We start from the raw sequence: 12384 nt of genomic DNA, 5'->3' as shown, positions 1-12384 counted from the left end.
AGTCAATGCGATCATTTGAATTTGTAATTATGTAACAAAATACACTCTATCGCTGCATATATTATACACATTATCGCTCTATCATTATGACTGCAGAAACGGATATGAAAGTTAAATGGCGACCCGTTGACATGCTAAAATTAATTACGCGTACCTTGAGATCTAATGTGATAATTTTAAAACTTTGCTTATTTTTCAATCGATGCGCCGGAACGTTAAGAAAAAATATTACGGTAGGAATATTTAAACAAATAAGTAAAAGAACGTTTTCAAAAGTTCGACTGGGTTAATGGTAATCCCGCGTTTGTCCCCAATTGCCCTGATTCCTATTAATATTTATCGCAATGTCGGGAATGTAACTGCGAGCGCAAATCAAGCGTATAGTTATCTCGAAGGAGATAAGCGCAGGCAAGAATAAAGCACTGTAAAAGATACGTAAAAGGAATAACGGTGTCCGGTCCAATGAGAAATACGAATCCGGGTCCGTCCGGCGTTACGAACGATGACAAAGGGGACCGTCTCCCCGGTAAAGATCGGGAAAAGGTACGACGGGCACGCAGGTACCGCGAGCGGGAGTTAATACGAAATCTCGGGGTCGGGAGAGATGCTGAGGAGCAAGACCGTGAACTTTCTATGGCGCGCGGGAGAAAAGGAAAAGACGCCGCGACTCGTCCCGCTATGCTATCGGTAATAATACCGTGGTAAATTGTGCTGCGAGCGGGCCCGGTGATCTAGCAGGTCGAATTCTCCACCGCCGGTTCTTTAACATTCCCCGGACCGATCCTTCCGCCGCAGGCTCCCGTCGCCATAGGCGACTTCGGCCTTCATCTACCTGCTTCCTCCTCTTTCAATATTCTCCTTTCCGTTCTCCTTTCCGACGCATTTCAAGTATCCGAACGGCAACACAATCGGCATTCGATCGGGTTGTAGGACCTGTAGGTATCGATCGCGGAGTCGTCCGAATACTCGGTGAGTGGATGGGTTTCTGAAAGTGTATACCCAAGTCCTACTTTTTACGTCGCTAATCGAAGAAAAAAAAATTTATTTTTTTACGTACTTCTGAGAAAAGATCGAGAAGGTTTCATGCAAACGGGATAAATGGGCAAGTATATACGGTTAATTAATATTCGATTAAATCACTAGCCTACGGTAACTCGGATCGATTTTCAAGCGTTAGAAATTTTAAAGATTTTTCTTTTTTTTTTTTTTTTTTTCAATATTTATAACATATTCTTTTTTCTCAACGTCTGACGTTATATCAATTAAACAAAAAGAGAGATACAAAATTGATACATTAAGTTCCGAGATATAAGCGAAAAGGGATAGAGTGGGCAGGATGGTTTGAGGGTTAAATAAACACCGGGCTCACTTTCGCGCGCCTATCACGAAGATAACTCGCGGATCGGGATCGGGAGTTCACTATAATTAAACCCACGGCTCTGATTCCGGCTCACATAACGATAACACGGGCTGCTCATCTCGCGTGGTCTAAGCTTTCGTGATTTACGCGCGGGGCGTCGCGACGTTACGGGGGCGAGTCTTTCAAAATACGGATGATAATTAATATATTTTACCAGAGACGGCTTTTTCTCAGCCGGGGCTTCTTAAATTCAGGAGATTTACGGGCGCGGGCGGTCGATTTTGACTTCCTGAAGGCCCGATCGTTACGATCGCGGTCTAAATGCGGTTCTCCGGGGCGACGGCGAGAACGTGCGCTATCAATCTTATAGCATAAACAGAGATACGACCGTTTATCGTGCGCGGTTGAACATCCTATAAACATAGATACGAGGTAAATAGGTACTGGGGATGTGTATGCATTGACAAACGTGCGCGCACGCGTTTGTACGTGTACAAACTGTTTGTACAACTGCACTCGCGCAACCTCGCCCCCTATCCCACCGGCCATCGGCTTTCCACGCTCACGCATCGACGAACAAATGACGAGGAACGTGGCTCGTATCAAAAGCCGGCCCCGCCATTTGGATCCTATTATTCTTGGAAATTGCACGCCCAGAGATTGCGCCCGGGCGCGCAATCAAAGGGAAAATAATCGCGATATTAATTTTCTTAAATTTAAGCCGGCGCTTCTAGGCTGAAAATATGCGGCGCGATTATTAAAGCGGTGGACCATTACTCCGGGTAAGCCGGGAAAAGCTTAGACCGCGATAACGAAACTTTATTTTAAATTTAAGGCGAACTCGCGAAGCAGCAAAAGTTAATAAAATACGTTTGCCAGGGAAGCTATCGAAGCCGCGGATCCTAACGAATTTTTTATCACCGCGATAAAACACGGGGCTGTAAATATTTGCAGTACTTGGAACTTGTATCGCAGCTTCGCTAACCAGATTACGAAAGTTTCGAGAAATTAAGTCGCATTACATCGTCGTGTTGAGATTTCAGCCTCTCCTTCGTAATGAAAATTAAACAAGGTGGAGTGTTCGTGTAAATAAGTCGCCGATTTGCTGGGCGGTGTCCGATTTTCGAGATGGATAAATCATTAGAACGTTAATCTACACGCTCGATGGAATTTACGCGCGATTTGACCTATTCATTTCTCGAGTTTTGTCCAGAGGGGGACTCTTAGAATAGAGATCGGGGTGGGCTGGGCGACGGAAAGTCCACCGGTTTTTCTTCGGCGCGCGCGTGCCAAGTGGAATACGTGGACGGTACACGCGCCGGGTAAGCGGTACCAGCAGGTGAAGCTCACAGCTGCTGGACAGCTGGACCGATATCTGCTCCCAGCTACATTCCGATGCGAGTTCGAGGCGTGCGATAACGCTACCAGGCCGGCGACGTGCCTTCGTCGCGCAATGCGTCGCTCGCGTAATGCTAGCCGATGCGAATTACGCGTGTACACAACACAAGCTCCGCCGGCTGAGGCGGCGCAACGCCGTCTCGCCGCTCGGTCTCGTCGCCGCCGGTTACCCCGGCGATTACTCGCGATTAGATTACCGCTCGGCGAGGCGTCGATCGCGGTTGCGTGGACAGGCATTATCTAACAAGGAGCTGGCAACCGGCTTGCGACATCTCGCAAGTATGTTTACTACCTTTGTACCCGTCGCCGTTTGATGGCACCTTCCGGGTGAGGCATTAAGCTACATGAGCCAACCGACTGACGTAATCCTCCTTCTAAACTCTTCCCAGCTGTTTTCTATTTTGCTTATGTAGACGTTATTAAAGAGATTTAGTCCAAAGTTCTAAATGCCCCGATGTGCCAGAACTGTAATTGTCTTATATTTTTTTTATATCCAATATGTTTATTGAAAAATGTATTTGCGTGACAAAATTAAGTGAAATAACTTGAGGAAGGCCTGATGCGGTATATTCATAGAAAATTGAAGGGTTAGTAGACGAAACACTGCGTCACTTTCAACATATACCTAGGTTTTAATTCGAAACTGATTCTTTTCTTTTTTTTTTTTTTTTTAATTGAGAAAATATTTTCAAATTATGTTCTCAATGTGAACCAAACTTTTTCCCCGCGAGCTCCGAACGGCGGTCTAAGATGCGGCATAAAGTCCTCGTACGTGTGGTCGGTGGCGCCCAGGATATGACGTCAACACGCGTGTCGTCTCCGGAGATGCGTGCGATACACGCGGCGCGTTTTTACCGTCGATTGTCAGCTCGCGCGACTCCATTCTACGTGATGGGCATCGGTGATGTTTCACGAAAATGAAAAGTCACCCGCGAGCGTTCGCTTCCAAGGCTCACGCCGAAGAGACCATCGCGCGAATATTAATTCGCGGCTACGATTTAAGATATTTTTCTCCGGTTAATATACCGGAGCGAGGAGTGGATTTCTTTGCGAAAGTGAGAGCGTTCTGCGTAGCGATACGTCTGCGGTCTCGAACGGTACGTATATCGGACTTCCTCGGAATTTGAATCGATGAATTCCGCGAAGTGGATGTCTTAGGTGACCGAGTGCCCGACCGCATAGATATGCATTTTGATTTATTTCGCATGCGAGCCTCCACTGACTCACCGCGCGTCTGACTCACGCGCTGCCATTCGATATCGCCGGACTCGCAAGTATTTACACCCGAGACGGAAAATCTGTGACACGCAAATAATCGAAAAATACACCCGATATTTCTATTTGTACATCGATAGATCAAAAGCCGGCGCACTAAGAGCAAGTTTTCGACGAGCGCCCCTTTGGAGCATTTGTGAGTGCTTCGAATGCTGTTTTCTTATCTAAATTTTGTACTACGTATGCACCACGTGTTCTGTGCCCTGCTATCGATAAACGTAATACATAAATGCTCTTTGTGTTCGAAATTTCAGTAAACACACCTTTCTCCTCGAGAAGCTTTTAGAAAAATCTGTTTAAGAGATTTTAAAATAAACGAAAAAGTTTATTAAGAAAATTGTTCCTTTAGAAATGTGTTTCTGAAACAGATTATCTCCCATGTCGCTCGAGACTTTCAGGAGTAGGGACCATTAACAAAAAAAAAAAAAAAAATGAAAGACTATCTTATAGGTTGTTCAAAAAAAAAAAAAAAAAAAAAAAAGTAGCATTCTCAAGTACAGTTTGCCACGATTTAATGGAACGTGAATGTATGTATCTACTTATATAAACTAAATAATAATATGATAATAAAATATAATTAATATAAATAATTAAAATAATTATAATGACGATTCGTACTTAAATGTTCGTCTCGGATATCGAACGGCTACGTATGCACGTCGTGCACAACGGAGAGCCTCGGATAAGAATGCCCTCGCGCGAGTGGCTGACTAATTTTGCGATATCGCCTTACAAACGCCGCATCATTGCCGTCACGTGAGAAACACGATGAGACCGGTTCAAGGTAAAACGCCGTATTATATGAAACGTCTTTCGCTGGCTGCCCTTTTTCCCAATGTCCCGACGATAAGTCACACCGTAATCGGAAAAACGTAAACTCGAACTATGCGTATTATAATCCATCGAGGAACAGCCTATCGAAATTAAGTGGCAGGGATTCCCGCTATCTAATCTGGTACAAACGGCATGTAACAAACAAGATAAGAATGCACACGATTACGCACTGCAAATTTGTTATTTTCTTCCTGACACAACACGACGCTATTATATATCACAGATTAGTCACGTGAAGAAGCTTCGAGAGAAATGTAACGCCGATACATTTAAAATATTAACGTGTTATTTGCGACTACGGTTTCGATGACAGATCCCCTAAGATTGAAAATCAATTTTTTTTTCTCTTTTTTTCCTTTTCCCTTGCGGCGCAAATATTTTAATAGCCGACGCAAAAAGTGAACGTGAGAAAATTACACGATTGGGTTAATTAAATAATTAATTAAATAATAAAATGTAATAGTTTTTTAATTTGGTCGATAAATTTTGAAGCTGCGAATCACGCTTTAAGTTGCGTTTGGAAACGTCATTTAATACGCGAGTATTTAGCATTTGAATAGCAACAAGGATAAAATGATGCACGAAAGCACTCGAGTGACATTTCCAAACGTAGCCTTAGTCTAAGGAGTAGTCGTTCGAGAAAATCCTTCGGAGTCCCGTGTGGAAACAAAGCCGTGCGAGATGACGAGGGTTTCGATCCGGGTACCCGCAGCGAAGACTATCGGGATCGAGTCTCTTGACCGCGCGCAGAAATGCGATCCAATCTACGGGTACTCCGAGACCTTCGAGAGCCGGGAAAGGAACGCGATATACGTCGGGCATCTCTGGACCTGCGTATCCTCGAGTGCCCGGTATCGAAAAGTTTAAACCCTCGCTTTCGCGAAAACCCAGTTAGCGAGCACTTTGGAGCTCTAGAGAGATTTAAAAAAAATCTGGTCGCAAAAACGTTATAAAGCGCAAATAAAACTATATTCCTCCGATTAGTTCCGAGCAAACGATTTCCTCCAAACTCTTCGTTATCTAGAAAACACCTTTCTTTTTTTTCCCCCAAAAAGTCCTATCTTAAAAAATTGGTGTGACGCGTAAATGAGCTGTTAATTGTTACCGCTTAAAACCGACGCTGATTAATTCTCTCTCGCTTGGCTTGCTTCACGCCAAGCGAGAGTCAACGTCGGCTGTCAATATTAATCTCATTAATTAATTGACATGTCTACATAATATTTTTTTTTTATGTTACAGTCACCGGCAACATTCTAAAACTCCGCTGAAGCTCATGCAGATTGGTAAGTTGCATAATTTTTTTTGTTGTTGTTTATAATTAGGATCTTTTAAAAAATAGCTCGCGCACGCATGGTTTCTTTTAGTAAAAATTAAAAATCCAGTTAGTTTATATCGTCTAAAGTACGCGCGATGGAGAATGATATTAAAAATAAAAAATAAAAATTAATTAAATATTTATAGCATAAATAATACACCTCTTCGCAAATTAAGTTTCGACGTCCACGCGATCGACGAAACGAGCGATTCGGAGTCGGAGTTCCCGTGACTTGATTACCGCGTTATATAATTAATCGAAATAGCTGGCTCGGTTCCACGCGAGCCGCTAGTTTATCGAGCCGCTCTCCGATCGACAGCGAAGGAGCAGATAAGGAGGACGGACTGGATCGCGATGGCCGGCTCGCGAGGGATGAGGGGGAGATAAAGAGAAACGTGAGCGGTTTAAAGGAAGAACGATCGACGGCAGTCGCGTGGAACTCGCGGGGTTCCGTGTTCGTACATTAAACCCGTACGCGGCATACTAATGGCAATTTCGCCGGGGCCCTTCGCCCATACGCAGGACTAATATTTATTAAGGGGCTTCCCTTTCCCTCCCACCCCCGCTCGACGCGTCGATTCCGAATGCACGGGACGTAAAACGCGCGTGGGTCGTCGTCTCGGTCGCGTGGTGCAACCTCTTAACTACTTGCTCATTGTACTCATCTCGCATTACCTTTCTCCCGCTTAACATTCAGCCGTAATAATGGCTGCGATTAACATTCCACGTTGAAATTCCGTGTGCGCTGTTTTCGATCGCCGGGCGATTTTCCGCCGGGCGAAGGAAGACCCGAGGCAGGCCGCCGCTTTGGGTGAAATAATAGTACTAATTATAAAAATGCGATAAGATAAACGGGGTCGATAAGATGCTGCGAGCCCCTGAGTCACTGTCGGGGTCCACTTTTTTCTCGCAAATTCAACGAGCGTCGTTCCGCAATTGCGCGCATCATTTACCCATTGCCGTGAGAAAGTTTTCTATTGAGCCGCAGGATAAAAATTCGGCGAACGACCACGTCAAACGGGAACAATAATATTAATTATGAAGATAAGATAAGATAAGGGTAATCGATAAAGTATATTGACTTGTAAATTCTGAGTCATCGTTAGCGCGTGTCCTCTTTTTCTTTCCTTCTTCTACTTTTTTTTTTTTTCTTTTTCGCGAATTTCTCGGACGTCACGTAATTTCGTAATTGGTTGAAATTGCGCCTGAGCGACGTTTCAAAAATTATTCCGCGGAAGAAAAAGGTAAAAAAAAAAAAAAAAAAAAAATAAGATCTCAAAATGATGGCACAAAGCGACGACGGGATATCCTGTCTAGCCTCGTTCATTTGCGTTGAAGGAAACGTAAGGTCAACATATTCGGGTTTATCTGCACGGGATGTATATCATTTCGGGCAGTAAGGCGACGCGCGCGAGAGAAGAGAAGCCGAAAGAGGAAGTAGCGGGAAAGAGAAATATACGGGAACCGGGTGAAAGCCAGGGAGACGCGCCGCCGCAAAATAACAGACGTGGCGTGTCGCTACCCACCGTGACACGGCATCGTGCGCCGCATTTCGTGAATTTTCACATCCGGCGCATTGTGCGAAACGGCATACCGTAGCGCGCGTTGCACCGCCCGGGCCCTTAAATTACTTGCGGAAGTCGCGGCACCGAATCGTGCTATCGATTATCTCAACCTCACTCTGGAGGACCCCTCACGGTGCTGCATTTCGGTGAAAAAAATATTCTTATGTTTCAATATATTAAATAATTCTTAAAAAAAAAAAAATTTACAAATCAAAAACGACAGTAATATAATTAACGATGCTAGTTACGATATCACGGAGTATTCTAAATGAATGTTTCAATTCATCTCTTGGGGCAATTTTTAATTTTCTTTTAGATTTAATAAATAATTAAATACCTTGAAGTTTAGCGTCGTTACAATATATTTGGTGGTATCATAAATTTTAGTCGCAGTAATGAAACTGAACACACTTTGCCATCTGTGGAGTTTTGATTCAACCTCGTGTGATAACAGCGAATGATATCATTTTATATCGCGTCAACGACAAACATTTATAAAATTAATCATTTGATGTGCCTTTTTATTTGAAGACCTATATTTGTGAGCTGTAATATTTTTATTAAGATGAATTTAAATAAGATAAGCCAAGTAATCGTCGGAAGATAATTCTCGGCCGACGTTTTATCCTGTGATGATCAGATCAATAATTATTTTTTAATCTTTTAAAATTTATCTCTAATTATAATCAATCTATTTTTTTCTTTTTTTTTTTTCTTTTTTTTCTTGCTACATTTAAACACCTTTTAATATTATAAGTTAATATTAAAAAATTTAATAGAATCAAGAATTAAAAATAATCTCTATACGGTAACACGTGCAATGGAAAATCTTTTTATCTTACATCGACTAAGAAAACATAAAACTACATGTTACATTCATGTTATTATTTAATATCGTTGCTTTGAGATATCCTTATAATTAAATTAAATTTTAATATCTTCGTGATTAAATCTCGAGTTTAATTATCAAAGCTTGCTGTATACTAATTAAAAAATAAGCTCGTTTTATTTGTCGCTGCAAGGCCAAATAATTTAATTCAATAGATTGTATATTTTCTTCGTGAAAATACAACTTTCAAGTATAATAATAGCACTGCACGAGTGGAAAACTGGTTGCTAACTCCCAGGGAGTCTTGTGCGAAATTTAGATTACAAGTACGCTGGAAGGCCGATATAGCGTTTGTTGCACCGACAGCAGCTAGCAAATGTAACTTTAGAGTCGTGTGCGTCGGAATTTCACATGTGCCGCATGTATGTACCGCGCCGGCCGGATTGCCGAAGACCGATTTTCCCCCGTTTTCTCATTCCCTGCCTCTGCCGCCTAGGGTTACGTACGCTAGCCGCTGTCGCCACAGAAAACGCTATATCTGTTTTTCGGTGTACATACACGAGACTTAAAAAATTATTTTATTATTAGTTTTTAATATTAGCTTTTATTGTATCTCTTATATGTCTGTTAAGTCCGTAAATTCGACAGAATAAATCTTACGCAGAAATTCAATCTCTTCCTCGTAATAAAACGAAGATTTTTTTCTTTTACGAGCAATAACTTCTATGAATTTAATAATGTAAAATTTAATGCTTCAAAAAAAAAAAAAAATATATTATTTAGAACCTTTATATTCTGAGTATCAATCGTCTTGAAATATGATAATTTGCAGCTTTTTTGCGATCTGCATACATTCTCGCATATATAACGCAATGTTGTAAAACCTGCTATCAAATAAAGTGCGGAGCCAAGCTGAGGGGAGAACGAAAAGAGCTTTTCTCAGAATGCAAATCGCGAGTCGAATGTAATTTATGAAAAATCTGTGGGTTGGGTCAAAACGGAATTGCCGCTGGTCATACGACCCGTTTTGCCGTTCTCTCCCAACGAGCCGTTTAACGCGACAAATAAAACGATCCCCTCGAATTAAATTGCCGAGCTGTAAACGGGTAATGCAAGCTTATTTTTTTAATGAACTCGCGACACGCTTTTTTTTTCTGTTCGCGTGAAAGTACCGTCGAGATTTAGCCGCCGTATCTCTGAAAGTAGGGCTAAAAATAGGAACGCGATAACGCGTACGCAGATTTCATTCGAGAAACGGATGCACTTATCCACTTCTCGACACTTCGGAAGGATTCGGTCCACTTCAAACTCAATAGAATCCAGCTTGGACAACTCCGCTGCTTGACGATAAGGTCGTTTTGTTTACGTTCTCTCACGTTTGCCCGCATCAAATTTAAAGTGCGCGAAAACACGAGAGAAGATAAGAGATGAGGATATTCCATCTATCGGAACGGACATTCAATGAACGTTACATTTCCAGCGGCTCGTATTTCAGAATTCAGAACGACTTCGCTTTAATTATTAGGGAGCAAGAAGTGGACCGGAGATCAGTAGCGAAAATGTTCGCGTGTTTCCAGTGGGATTAGATGATACAAATGACTCTATTACGTCGTCACCCGAGAATTGCATATCCGCGAGCGTTCGCAATTTCGCCGGCACGGAACTCGTCCCGTTTAACAAATTAACGAAATATTTCACGCGCGATCAACGAAGCGGTTTGAAACCAAATTTTGAAATCGTTTTCGGATTAAAGCTCACTCATAAAGTTTGCCCGTCTCTCATTCTTTAATTACGTGTTAAGTTTTTTTGCTGCAATTTTTTTTATCTTTTATTGGGTTTTTTTTTAAATGTTTTATTGTTCTTTATAAAAAGCATCATTTGGAAATGAAAGATGAGTCTTGGAGATGAGAAACTCGCTTGGGAAATTAGTTTAGAGGACTCTCTTTTCAGCGATAGATCGGTACGAAATCATTGAGCCGCGCGGCGTGATTTGCGATTGCATTCGTCTGCAAAGTAAATTGTAATTTTATTTCACCGATTGTCAATCACGTCTTGCGCGAGTTCGAGAAAATTCAACGTTTCCTGATCGTTAATTTTGCTTTCCCGTATGTAGAATTCGAAACATCAAGAAAGGCCGGCTTATCTTTTATCTAGAATTTAGAACAGTTTTCTTTTTCATGTTATGGCACTTTTATCTATAACGGCAGAATACACGTAATAAATTCCTTTCTACGGCAAGCGCTTCCACTTTAAAGTTTCTTACGCGATCTTACGCTCCGTTTTGCATATCGTATACTTACGCTATTTTTAAATTTACGACAAATAAACAGCATTCGCGATGTAATATTAGAAGATATGAACAACAAAAAAAACCGGACAAAATAAGAACTTCCCAAAATATGAGAGAAAAAAAGATTTTGTAAAAAATATAAGATGAAAGAGCGGATAAAAGAGAGTATGAAAAAAGTTATGAATTTTATCAAATACGTTTCAAATGAATAGATTCGCCAAACTATTCCGGAGCATACTTCTCTAATTGTTGTTAAACGTAAAGAAATATTTCCCTTTGTGCATATTGATATTTATAACTTTCCAGCATTCGCGGGGCTGTTGAAGTTAGCCGTTTCGCATTTTCTGAATTTTTCCTCTCGATCTAACGACATTTTCCCGCCCGCAATTACGATCTGTCCTAAGCAGTGCATATTACTTATGTTACATTCGGAATCGCAGAGTAATACGTTCCATTACGCCTACCACCCGCGCGCATTTCTCGTTCGTGTTTGCTCTCTCGTTGTTTCAAGCCAATCCTGCAATGATGGAACTATTTATTCTGCCAGAGACATTTCCTGGTTAGAATAATTCGTTCGTCTCATCGACGTCGCGCGAGGACGAACTAATTTTATCTTCGCTATTGTTAGCTCGTCTAAGCGAGAATAATCGGTTACGCAATTAAACCTTGTGATAATGCCGGTAGCTGAAAACTTCAAACCGATTTTCGACAATCTGTTTCTTTATTAAAAAAAAAATTTTTATTATAATTTCTTTTTTTTTTTTTTTTCTTACTTAAACGTAAATCCGCTATCTTACAGCGACGTTGATAAGGAATAAATTAATAACCGATAAATCGACCGACGGCGATTTGTCGAACGGCGAAATGAAGCACTCGTTTTACTGATTAAGCGAATTTGCACGAGCAGATCTTGTTAATGACTCTGGTGTTCGTAAGCCATCCCTTTTTTTTTTGTTTTTTTTTTCTAGAGTCTATCATATATTTTGAATTTCGACTTTAGCTGTGAAACCAAAGCGTTTAAAAATTAATCGATCGTTAGAAAAATTAATAAATTACAACATTTTTTAATTATTATTTGTTACTCTTTGTACATCTCGATATTGTTACAGTAAATGCCTGTTATAATTTATTTAAAATTATTCAGATAGCAAAACCATATTAAAATATAAAACTAATAACCAAAGTTTATTGTTTATTATAATATAATAAAACGAGCGAAAGAGAGAGAGAGAAAACGAGTGATATTCTTTAGTAAACATATCTTCATTAAAAAAACAATCTAACGCATAAAAATATCGATAGTCAAATCTCTCTCTTTTTCTCTCTCTCTCTCTCTCTCTTTATTTTATTTTATGTATTAAAAAAGTAAAGAGATAAAAAGCCCGCAGCATACTGATAAGGGATTTTTAGCAGATATTCATAAAATTACGCATATTTTATACTCAATAATCTGTTGTATTATCGGCCATAATCAGAATTGAATGAAACGGCCGATTTACTTGCTCCCTAATTCACTCG

This window comes from Cardiocondyla obscurior, linkage group LG12, assembly GCF_019399895.1.
Source record: "Cardiocondyla obscurior isolate alpha-2009 linkage group LG12, Cobs3.1, whole genome shotgun sequence".
NCBI lineage: Eukaryota > Metazoa > Arthropoda > Insecta > Hymenoptera > Formicidae > Cardiocondyla > Cardiocondyla obscurior.
Note: the sequence above shows the minus strand (reverse complement) of the source record.